General features: G+C 37.2%; 1 pseudogene; it reads left to right on the top strand.

The window, feature by feature from the left end:
• The first annotated feature begins 7,581 nt into the window (after positions 1-7,581).
• On the top strand, positions 7,582-8,352 carry LOC128857448 (60S ribosomal protein L36-like; annotated as a pseudogene).
• Positions 8,353-10,586: the final 2,234 nt, after the last annotated feature.

Genomic DNA, 10,586 nt, shown 5'->3' with positions numbered 1-10,586 from the left:
TTACTTTTTGGCTTTATAACGCCATTCTAAAGCTAATTCTCCTGTACGGAGTCCTTGTCTCGTGGAACTCACTGAAAAGGATGACATCAGTTAAAAAGCTGGAGACGGTTCAAAGGTCTGCCCTCATTGGAATCTATGGGTCACTTCGGACCACACCTACTCTAGCACTTAACGCTACGATAAATGTAGCGTCCATGGATATTGCAGGAAAAACTGCTGTTTCATGCGCCTCGATCAGATTGTGGTGTACCTGCCATGAGCTAAACTTAAGTTACGGACACTCTAGCATTCTCAACAACTTTGAGTTCATCCCCATGGTGATGGATCATTGTACACACTCTCTAGGTCTGAGCGGAACTTTCTCCATTCATATTCTTTCAAGGGAAGAGTGGGCGGGATGCAATATTTCAAAGCAGGGCATAATAAATATATCTACGAATGGCTCGAAGTTAGACGGAAAAGTTGGTGCGGGAGTATTCTGCAATGAGCTCCCATCAGTTCAAATCTAGGCTTCCGGACCACTTTAGTGTTTTTCAAACAGAAGTAGGCGCAATTGAGGAAGCTGTGGATTGGCTGCTCGCTTCTGTAATTGTAGTAAAGGAGGTAAATATCTACTTCGACAGCCAAGCGTTCTAAATTAGTCGGGGAATGCCTGACTTCCCTCTCGATTGCATTAGAAAACTTCGATATTGGGTTCATTTGGGTTCCCTGTCACAGCGACATAGAGGGAAATTGCTGGGCCGATGAGTTGACCAGTCAGGGAACCCTAAAGACGGCTTGATCACAATATGAGAGGATTGGATTTCCCTTAAGAGCCTGTGGTCTGCTACTGGAAATATGAGCCTCGCGTCAACTCAGTGAGTGTTGAACTAGTGCGCAAAGTCGCGAGGTCTTTCTGGTCGCGGGTAGGTCGGGGGCGCTCGAGAGAACTTCTAAGGCTAATAAAGCCACATCTATCGAATTTGGTAGGTATCCGCACCGAACACTCTCCGTTCGCTGTCCATGCGGTGAGGCTTTGCATTGTGTCAAGCCCTTTCCGCAGACGCTGTCTGAGGTGGAATCATCTCAACACCTTCCTCTCAGCAGCCCTGCTTTCGTCGGGCCAAGGTTTAAACATCTGGGCTCTCACTTTTTCGCTACACCAGCGGATATTGCAGGCTTAAATCTCACAAATCTGGTGAAATTCATCAGCAGCTTGAAGTGGTTAACACAATCGTAACTCGCCACTTGTTGGTCCTCACCCTCAAATTGTCTAATCCAAGCCCTGGATTCTGTCTGGTTCCTCCCTCTTTCCTGTTCCCCCCCTGGCATTTGACAGATCAGCGTCAGACTTTTAGTTCTTCTAGTAACCGCAACTTAAGCCTACTGTTGCTCCCTGCCGCAGAATACGTCATCTTGACGTTCTTCAATATACCCCAGAACTACAAGCAATACACAGATGGATCATCATTCTGTACGTTTATATTTTAGCAAAAACTAAGCACAAAGCAAACTCTACCACACCCAACCGAATAGTTTCCATGGCATGCTTGGTCCCTCCAAGCTGCATATTTACATTTACTCCAGCTCATGAATGTCGCCAACTTACGTACATACACAGCTGTGTAATATTTTCACACGCTTTACAAAAACATTTCGCTTTCAAAAGTGCTGCTTGCCCACAAATACACATAACAAAAATATATATCATGCTAGAGCAGACACAAAAGCAAAAACAAGCGGCAAACCAAATCATTCCCGGAACCAAACGACTGAGTGGCTGTGGGCAAATATTTCTATGCGAGCGCAAATGTTTGAGCGCTTGTATGCGGCCTTATACTTGTATGACACACTGTGACCGTGAGTGTGCGTGAAATGGTATGAGAAGTATGCTGCTGCTTACCAATTTTGTTATTTTTTTTTTGTTACTTTCTTGCTTGCAACCAGCTGCCGCATAGATGCTTAGCATACATTACGGCGCTTAGGCTGAAAGGCAAAGGGCACACAGAACTTGTGTGCTTATGTGTTAACCAACCCGACGAGTTGTGATGCGGCAAAAATATTTGCTTAGAAAACTGGCAAAGCTTTGACGCCGGCGCGACAAGGCAAGCGAAAGCGAAAAATGAAAGCTCAACTTCAAAAGTGGCCATATCGTTGCGTGCTTGAAGAGAGTTCAATTAGGATTTAAGAGTACAAGGGTTTTCTAGGCGCGCTCAGAGCGAATTTTCGGAGTACTCTCCACGTGCTATCATGCCCGGCACGATGCTCATTTGGCACACTTTCGAAGAACGACAAACACCGAATATGACGTCTAAATACGAGCGCTTGCTAAGCCCTCCACATGGCCGTGGATATCTCCCAAGCACAACCGAAAGTGTGCACATTTTGTGGTACGAAATCTATGCATATATACATATTGTCTGTGGCACTGCCTGAGTTTCGCATATGTTTTGTTTTGATTTTGTTCGAAAAATACTTCGAAATTTTCATGCGTTACATGGCTTCGAAGTATACACTGCCAAGGCGTCGTACATCAGCGCGCCTAATGTTATGCAGCAGCCGTAGCAATGCCGTCAATGGCCAACACCGTCACCAACGAACACAACCAGCATCCAATGGGGCGAGCATCGTGCCCAAGCATATGACCGATGACGACGAAGTGCGAGCAATCGCGTCGCCAACGGCCGTGTCGCAACTAGTTTCATTTGAACTGTTGCCCGGTGAGCACACACACTGAGCGTGTCGTTGTCGTCCGTCGGTGACTCGTTTGTGTATGAACGCGTTGAAAATTGCGGAACGGTGTGGAGTATTTTGGCTAAAAGAAAACGAAAAGAAATAAAATAAAAAAATTATAGCAATGCAACAAAAATGAGACGTGTAAGCATTAGTGGCGAAAAGTATTAAAAAAAAAAAGTTATATAAAGAATCACGAAAATGTGTTTAGTGCTTCAGACACTTACGAAAGCTATAAAAAAAAAATAAAAAAGTAAAATAGTTATGCATACTTTTAGGCAGTTAAACTGCGAATTTGCGGTGTATAAAAAGTGAGTAGTGAGTGAATCCTACACAGCTAAAGCATGCATGTGTTAAAAGATATATGAAAAAGTAATTTTAGCGTGTGAAAAAAAAATCATATTTCCTCTACTGCTTGCCATAGTCGCGCGCACACATACATACATACACACGTAGACGGTGCAGTGAGCTTGTGAATGAAATTGGGATAGGCTGAAATCATCTGTGTGCGGTGGTAAGAAGCCGTCACGTTGCTGTGCCATTTTCAGGCATTCGTAGCAATTATTTTTGCTTCTCAGCATTCGTAGCATTTAATTTTGCACAAACACACAAAATCGGTTTATGCAAACGTACATACATAGACTTGGCTAAAGTGCTCTACATATACAAATAACGGTTTCTGCTTTAATGCTGCATACCTTTTTCTTGGCCAAAGCATTTAAGCGGAGAAGTTAGTGAAATGTGTGCGTGAACGCCTGCAGGTAGGCAACATAAATGGCAAAAAGTTCTTGACTTTATCTGGCTGTGAAGGCATTTCAATTGAATTTATTGTGGGTCATATCAAGAAAGTGAAAGTGTTATTTGTGTGCTGTGAAAGTTTCATATGGATTGCTAACAGCCTTCAATGGGACAAATACATAGAGTAGATCTTTCCCCATTTCTTATTGATAGTAGTTTCGAGCATGCTTTTAAATGTGCACAGTCATTTGCTAGTTTATTTTGTGGTTCATTTAAAATTCGGCTGTGTTTACTGTTGTTGTAAGCATTGTTTGTTCAGCATCAGTAAACACTGAAATTATTTACGCTGGAAATTTTTTATATTCAATACTAAAAACCGAGGCGACGACTGATTTATAATATAAAAAAAAAATAAAAATATTTGCGTATATGCATACAAAGTGAGGCAGCAAATTATATATGAAATAATACCTTGTTTCTATTTGAGTTTGCCGGCATATCAGGTTTACGCTAATTTGGATAACCAGACACGTTTTTTAAGTACAAACCTTTATGATTAAATATTATGAGAGCTTTTTTTGTTGGCAAATATCCACCAGTCCCGTGCCGTGGGTGAGCAAATGTATCCCTATCGATATGAAATTTATTTTTTAAGAAATTTTCTATACTTATTTAATAAATTTAGCGGCTGGCTAATCACCTACCCAGTCAGAAACCAAAATAGATTAACGAAACCAACGCAAGACTGAGTCTGGTCGAGGCCCAATGTTCCCGAGAGGAGTGAACAAGGGGGGAAAAATACAATAAATTATTTCAATAATCTTTCGACGTTGATTAGTGGAATAGGTGTAATAGACCCCAGGATAATTGAGTAGGGGATTGTAAAAATAGTTTAAGGGAACTCGGTTGTCTAGAAATTTCAAAAAATCGTTTTTTTTTTGTTTTTCTATATTTCGCAAGTATAGTGAATTAAGAATATACTGTGAAATTTTCATACGGAAATTTCCAATATTATAGCTTGTACAGCCCATTAACTACGCGATCTGCGCGCTCCTGTACCTTAAGGGGGGATAGGGTCACAAAATCGAAATTTTTTTTCTTCACTCATCTTGTAGTAAATCATTTCAAGAATGTTGTGTCCAAATTTTAAGTGGATCGGAGCAGAACTCTCAAAGTTATAGCCTTTGTAGGCACTCTACCTCGAATGCGGAGCATCGATAATTTCTCAGAGTCATTTTTTCAAACGCGTTTTTCCCGAAACGACTTCTTAAAAGTCGGTGCCAATCACAACTCCGAAACTATTCAACCGATTCTTTTCAAATTTGGCACACGTTTCCTAAATGAAAAATACCTCCCCCCTACACTGTTTTTTTTTTATTTTTTTTTTTAAGGTTGTTTTTCACTTACAAATATGGCGAAATTTTTCGCCAAAAATGCTCGTTTTACGTTTTTTTGCCACCAAAACTACAAAAATGAAAAAAAAAGTTTTTATTAATGTAGGGGGGAGATTTACGTCATACTTTAACTGAAAAATTCGACTTTTTTTAGTTTCAGATGATTCTACGACGAATGCCGATTGGCACCGCAGAGCACCTCTCGAAAAACATATCTCCAAAAAAACTCTGTCATGGGCTTATTTGTCAATATTTTATTATTAATATTTTTTAAAAACTTATTGAAAAGATGTACAATAACATGCAACTGATTTTATTAAAGTATCTTAAGCCATATTTCTGTAAAAAATTAAAAAAAAAGTGTTTTTTTTTTAGCGCGAAACCCTACCCCCCCCTTAAAGTTTAAACTGATTTATCTCGAAACGACTTTTTTCGGCACGGCGGGGATGAAATCAAAAAAACTATTCAACCGAATCACTTGAAATTTGGATATGTTATTCACAACATGTATCGGTATCGTGGGAACTAGAATCATAATTTTATTTAAATAATTTCCTATTTTTTAAACTAAAAAGCTAGTGAAAAAAAACCCGATTTTACGAACTTTTTTTTCAAAAGTGCGCCTTTTGTCACTTTTTCATTTTTTCGATTTGTTCTAGTTCCGACCATAACTGCACTCTTTCTGATTAAGAATCTTCTTGAATTTTTTGTTTCATGTGAGTAGAAGTCTCGAAATCATTTACGCCGTTCGGGTTTGATTTTTCGAGAGGGTCATCTTCAGCGGCATTTTTATAATATTATAATAAATATTGTTTCAAAAGTAAAAACAAAAAACAAATTTTTTGTATGCTCAATAAACGTAATGATAAGACCGAAAAGTTTAAAGTTTAATTTTTAATGCAAAAAAAAAAAAAAATCGTGAAAATAGGTGAAATTTTCGTGATCTCGACCGGGTACCCTTAATGCAAATGAAAATGTACCTACAATTGAGAAATCTCTAATAATGTTTTTAAATGAAATCTACAAAAAAAAGAGTGCAGCTAAGTTAATTACACTAACAACTACAATTAAACAACATCTACAATAAATTGCACTGAAATTTGAAATTTATTGAAATTTAAATATTTTTAAATGCGGCTAAAAATATGCAACATCCGCTGACGCACATTATTTGCTTTTCCTAAATCCCATCTAAAGACTTCGTGCCGCATATTTTTATTCCCACTGCTTACCTAAAACATTCAAAATGCTTTTTGACTCAACCTTTTATTCGTGAGAGAATTTGGCGCAGATTTTTTAGTGTAATTACTTAGCACTGGATGCACAGACAGAGCAAATTTGACTCATTTAAAATCTACTGTTATACATATACTAAAATATTATATCTAAAATACATACCTTGATTTCTAGCTACGTAATGAAATATAAGTAAATCTCATGATTCAATAATAAAAGACTTGCTGAATAAGCAGTTTTCTCGTTCCGTCTGTACAAATCGACTCCCATAGAAAGGCACTGGGTTGCTAGCTCTAAAAAATGTTGAGTAGGTAGGTAGTTAGGTATGTGGTGTGGCTGTCACAATGACACACTTAGACATTTCATAGGTCCATTGTGATACCGCTGGAACTTATTCTTACCCTATGGGTTCCCCTTCAAACCATTCGGTAGCTTTAATAAACGAGCAACGCTTCGTTAGTTTTAGATGCGCCATGCCCGCTTCATCGGTTAGAAATGCTGTATCGAGGGTGCGCAGCCTTCTCCTAGCTAGGCTTTCACACTCACATAAAAGGTGTCTGACTGTTTCCTCTTCTTCTGTATTTAGACAGCTTCTACAGAAATCGAAGTAAGGTAGTCCTAACCTTCTAGCGTGGCTGCCTATTAAACAATGACCTGTTAATACCCCTATCATTTTTTTATAGCTTCTCTGTTAAATCTTAACAAGAGAATTTTGCGTAAAAGTGGAGCAAAAGTAAATTGTAGAAAAACTATTGATTTTCAAAAAGTTATGCTTAGGCGCAACAACACGCTCAAGGGCTTGCATCGGTATGGCCAGGACTAGTATGACATGAAATACATCCAGTCATGCCGCTTAAGTTAGAACATCATGGAGTGGACTTTTTGGCCATCAAACACAGATGCTTTTCAAGTATAGGTTGCGGAAGTACTTACTCGATAAGGTTACTTAAAAAGTAAATAATTTATCAAGAATGCTCAAAATAAAATGTTTTGCTACTTGCATGGCAAGGACTGAGCTCATGTGGCCAATTGGCTTCACCTAAGTGATTCATTAATGGAGAATTAAAAAAAACTTTCTTTCTGAAGATGGTGGATTGGTGATTATGAAGGAATTCATGTTTTGCAAAGGGCAAGCATTTCTAAACTATAACAACAGGGAGAATAACATTGCAACCTTCGTTATAAGCAAGTTGCGTAAGTTCCCATAGCAGGCTTAGCGAAGCACAGTACCAGGTTTCTTAGTATGGCTGAACAATTGGAGCTAAAATTCAAAAGTTTTAACGGTACAGCTATTCGGTATGCGACAGCTACTGGCCACGTGAATGCCAGCGCCGATGTCAAGAAGCTTTTTTCAAAAACAAAAAAAAAAAAAAAAAAAATGCATCAATTAATTAAAGGTCTACACAAATAAAAAAAAATATTGGAAAATCCCGCTGAATATAATATTCATTAATTTAAATAAGTGCAGGTAGTTTGTCAAGTAGTTAGTAATGTAAGAATAATGAACTTTGCGTTGGTCTCAATAAGGAACATAAGACCCACAAAAGTGAAGAATGTAAAATATACTGAAGACAGAAAGGTTAAAGGCCTTCGTGGATCACGTTTGAAGAACATTCAAAACCGACACACCAAATTCATGCGCGATTTTGTACGTGAAGTTGTGGGTCATGCTCCTTACGAGAAGAGAACGATGGAATTGTTGAAAGTTTCAAAAGATCCCGACTAGAAATTTTGGTAAGGCGGTGATTAGGCGCAAATAAGGCAGACCGCATTCCAAATTTGCGCCTCATAAGGCAGCCAAACTAGGCCTAAGTCCCGAAAGGTATCGCCACACATCTGCCTCATTAGGCGCAGGTTCGAAAAACCGAACTTCGGTTATATTCCGGATGCCCTTCTACGAATTAGTTAGGGACTGAAATTTATGCCTAAGTGAGACACTGCCATAGATTTTCGTGGCCACAACCAAATTTGGCATTGTTCTGGCATGCCAATCTTTGCCTTGCCTAACGTGGGCCTGGTAAGGTAATAGTGAGGCGTGCCTCAGTAAGGCCTGCCTAATTCGGGCCTAACTGATTCTTCGGCATGCCTCACTGTAATTCTAGTCGGGATAAGAGTGCTTTGAAATTTTTGAAACGTCGTTAAGGTACACACATTCGTACCAAGAGGAAGCGTGAGGAACTGTTTAATATCCTGACTCAAATGAGAAAGGCTCAAATCCATGCTAAGTAGATGAGCATATAATTCTTTGTACAAGTTAGAAATAAAACGAGAACTTAGAATAATCGTGATTTGACGGTCCAAACTCGAAACTAACGTGGCAAAGGGCAGTAAAGTGTAGATATTTTTAAAGTTTGTGTTTAATCAATTAAATTTATTACGAATTAATTTTTTCTATGAAGGAACTAATCATGAGTCTATTTTGGTTCATATTTAAAGTAATGGCTTCATATTAGCGAAACTTCGCAGCCTTGCGAACAGCTTTAAATTTAAAACGTAATTCACAAACTATAATTCCTGAATTAAATTAAATAATTTTTTGTTTCAATATTTCACTTGGCAATTTCTGCTAATGACCTCTTTTTATTTTATTTAATATTTATTTATGCAAATTAATATTTATATATTTAAAATGTATTTACGTCGTCCCTAAAATTGGTTATTTACATTCAAATATTAATTTAAATTATTGTTTTTTTATTACTTCAATTTTCTTTAAATTCCATTTAAGTCAAAAAACACCTTTTTGGCACCATTTTTAGCGAAAACTATTTATTTTTCTCCACTTTCTTCACCTTCTTAAATGCAAACTTTTGTAAAGAAGTGAAAAAATTCGATTCTCGATCCTTTAATAGTTGAATAATTAGTCAATATAGGCTACTCCACCCCGCCGAATCTCGCATATTCAATTTCGCTTAGCCATTTTTATGGCAATGAGAAAATTTTACTCTTAAAATAATTTAACATTTAATTGCTTTAAGGGAACAGATACCTGTAAACGGCCATATTTTAACTGATTTTCATTAAAATTATTTAACAAAAAGAATTCAATATTTTTTTTTTCAAAATTGGCACACAGTTTATTCATACATTAAAACAATATAAAATATTTTTTTTTTATTTGTATCATTTACAATGGCGGATGTACACTCAATTCTTCCAGGAAGGTCGCAGCGGGGCTTCTCAATCAGCGAGCATTGTAGCATCGGCGTCAGTGACCTGAATATAAAAAACCACAATTTTTTTGTTATTTTATTTAATATCATAATTTCTATATGAATAAAAAAAAATGGAAAAAATTCGCAGAATAAAATGCTTAAAAAAAAATTAGTTTTGGGGCGAATTTTCCTACTATTTTTGCTTTGAACAAATTATTTTTTCGAAAAATTTTCGAATTGTGAATTCACATAGAAACTTATATCAAGAAAACGATGTGTGCAAAATTTCAGGCAGATCGGCCAATAACTTTTCGAGTTATCGTGTACGCGAATTCGAAAAAATATAGTTTTGAGAAAAACGCGTCTAAAGTCGGCAACGTTACTATACTTCTCCCAGCGCTCGAACGCCAAGAAGAGAGTCGTCCCGGTGGACGATCTATAATATAAGAAATACTTAAATTAACGTTCTAAAATTTTTTTGACATGTTCTTAAAGGATTATACAGGGCTGCCCATATTCGACGGACCCATGTGTTTTTTTTTTTAAATAATTATTATCGTCAACATCAAAAAAATGGTGTCTTTCTTTGATTTAAAAAAAAAAACGCATGGGTCCGTCGAATATGGGCAACCATATTAACATATATTAACATTTTATGAAAAAAAAATTTTTTTTTTTGATATTTTGACAGGCATCTGCCCCCTTAAGCAAATTTAACTTAAGGCCTACACACAGAAATTTCCCATCAGAATTCCAAAGAAAGCTGAAGCACAAACATTCATGAAAAATCTTGTCAATTTATTAGTTAGCTGGTATCAAAAAGAGTCTTATTTAACGAACTCTTTCGTTATTCTGTTTTATACAACGTATGGAAGGAGTTTTTTTGTTGAATAATTTTATAAATAGAATCAATTTTGTGCAACAAAAATTGGGTCCATTTCAATATTTATTTCGAAAAGCTATTTTAATTGAGATACATCTTACATCTTTTTACGCAGGGCCGCTATTATGGCAAAAAAAAAATTATTGTCTGAGGTCCCCTATATTTTAAGGTTCTTTTTTAAATTGTACCACATACTGGCGCTTATTGTACCACAATTTATATGGCTGCGCGGCACTACAACCAGGATCTGCCTAGTGCAGCACATTTATGAAGATTGGAGTCTGAATTTTCAATGCCCATTTCACAGAATCGGCAAATGCCCAATTTTTTTTAAGTGGTATCTCAGGCTACAGTGCGCTGTAAAGTAACCAGCTAAAAGTTTCGAGTCTGCTCTCTTAAATGAAAGTAACTTATCAGAAATACTTATGTCCGGTGTCAGGAATTGTTTGTATTATCACTAACCCACTG

Source organism: Anastrepha ludens, chromosome 3 (genome assembly GCF_028408465.1).
Source record: "Anastrepha ludens isolate Willacy chromosome 3, idAnaLude1.1, whole genome shotgun sequence".
Taxonomy (NCBI): domain Eukaryota; kingdom Metazoa; phylum Arthropoda; class Insecta; order Diptera; family Tephritidae; genus Anastrepha; species Anastrepha ludens.
The sequence above is the reverse complement of the archived record's forward strand: the minus strand, read 5'-3'. Positions and strand labels throughout refer to the sequence as shown.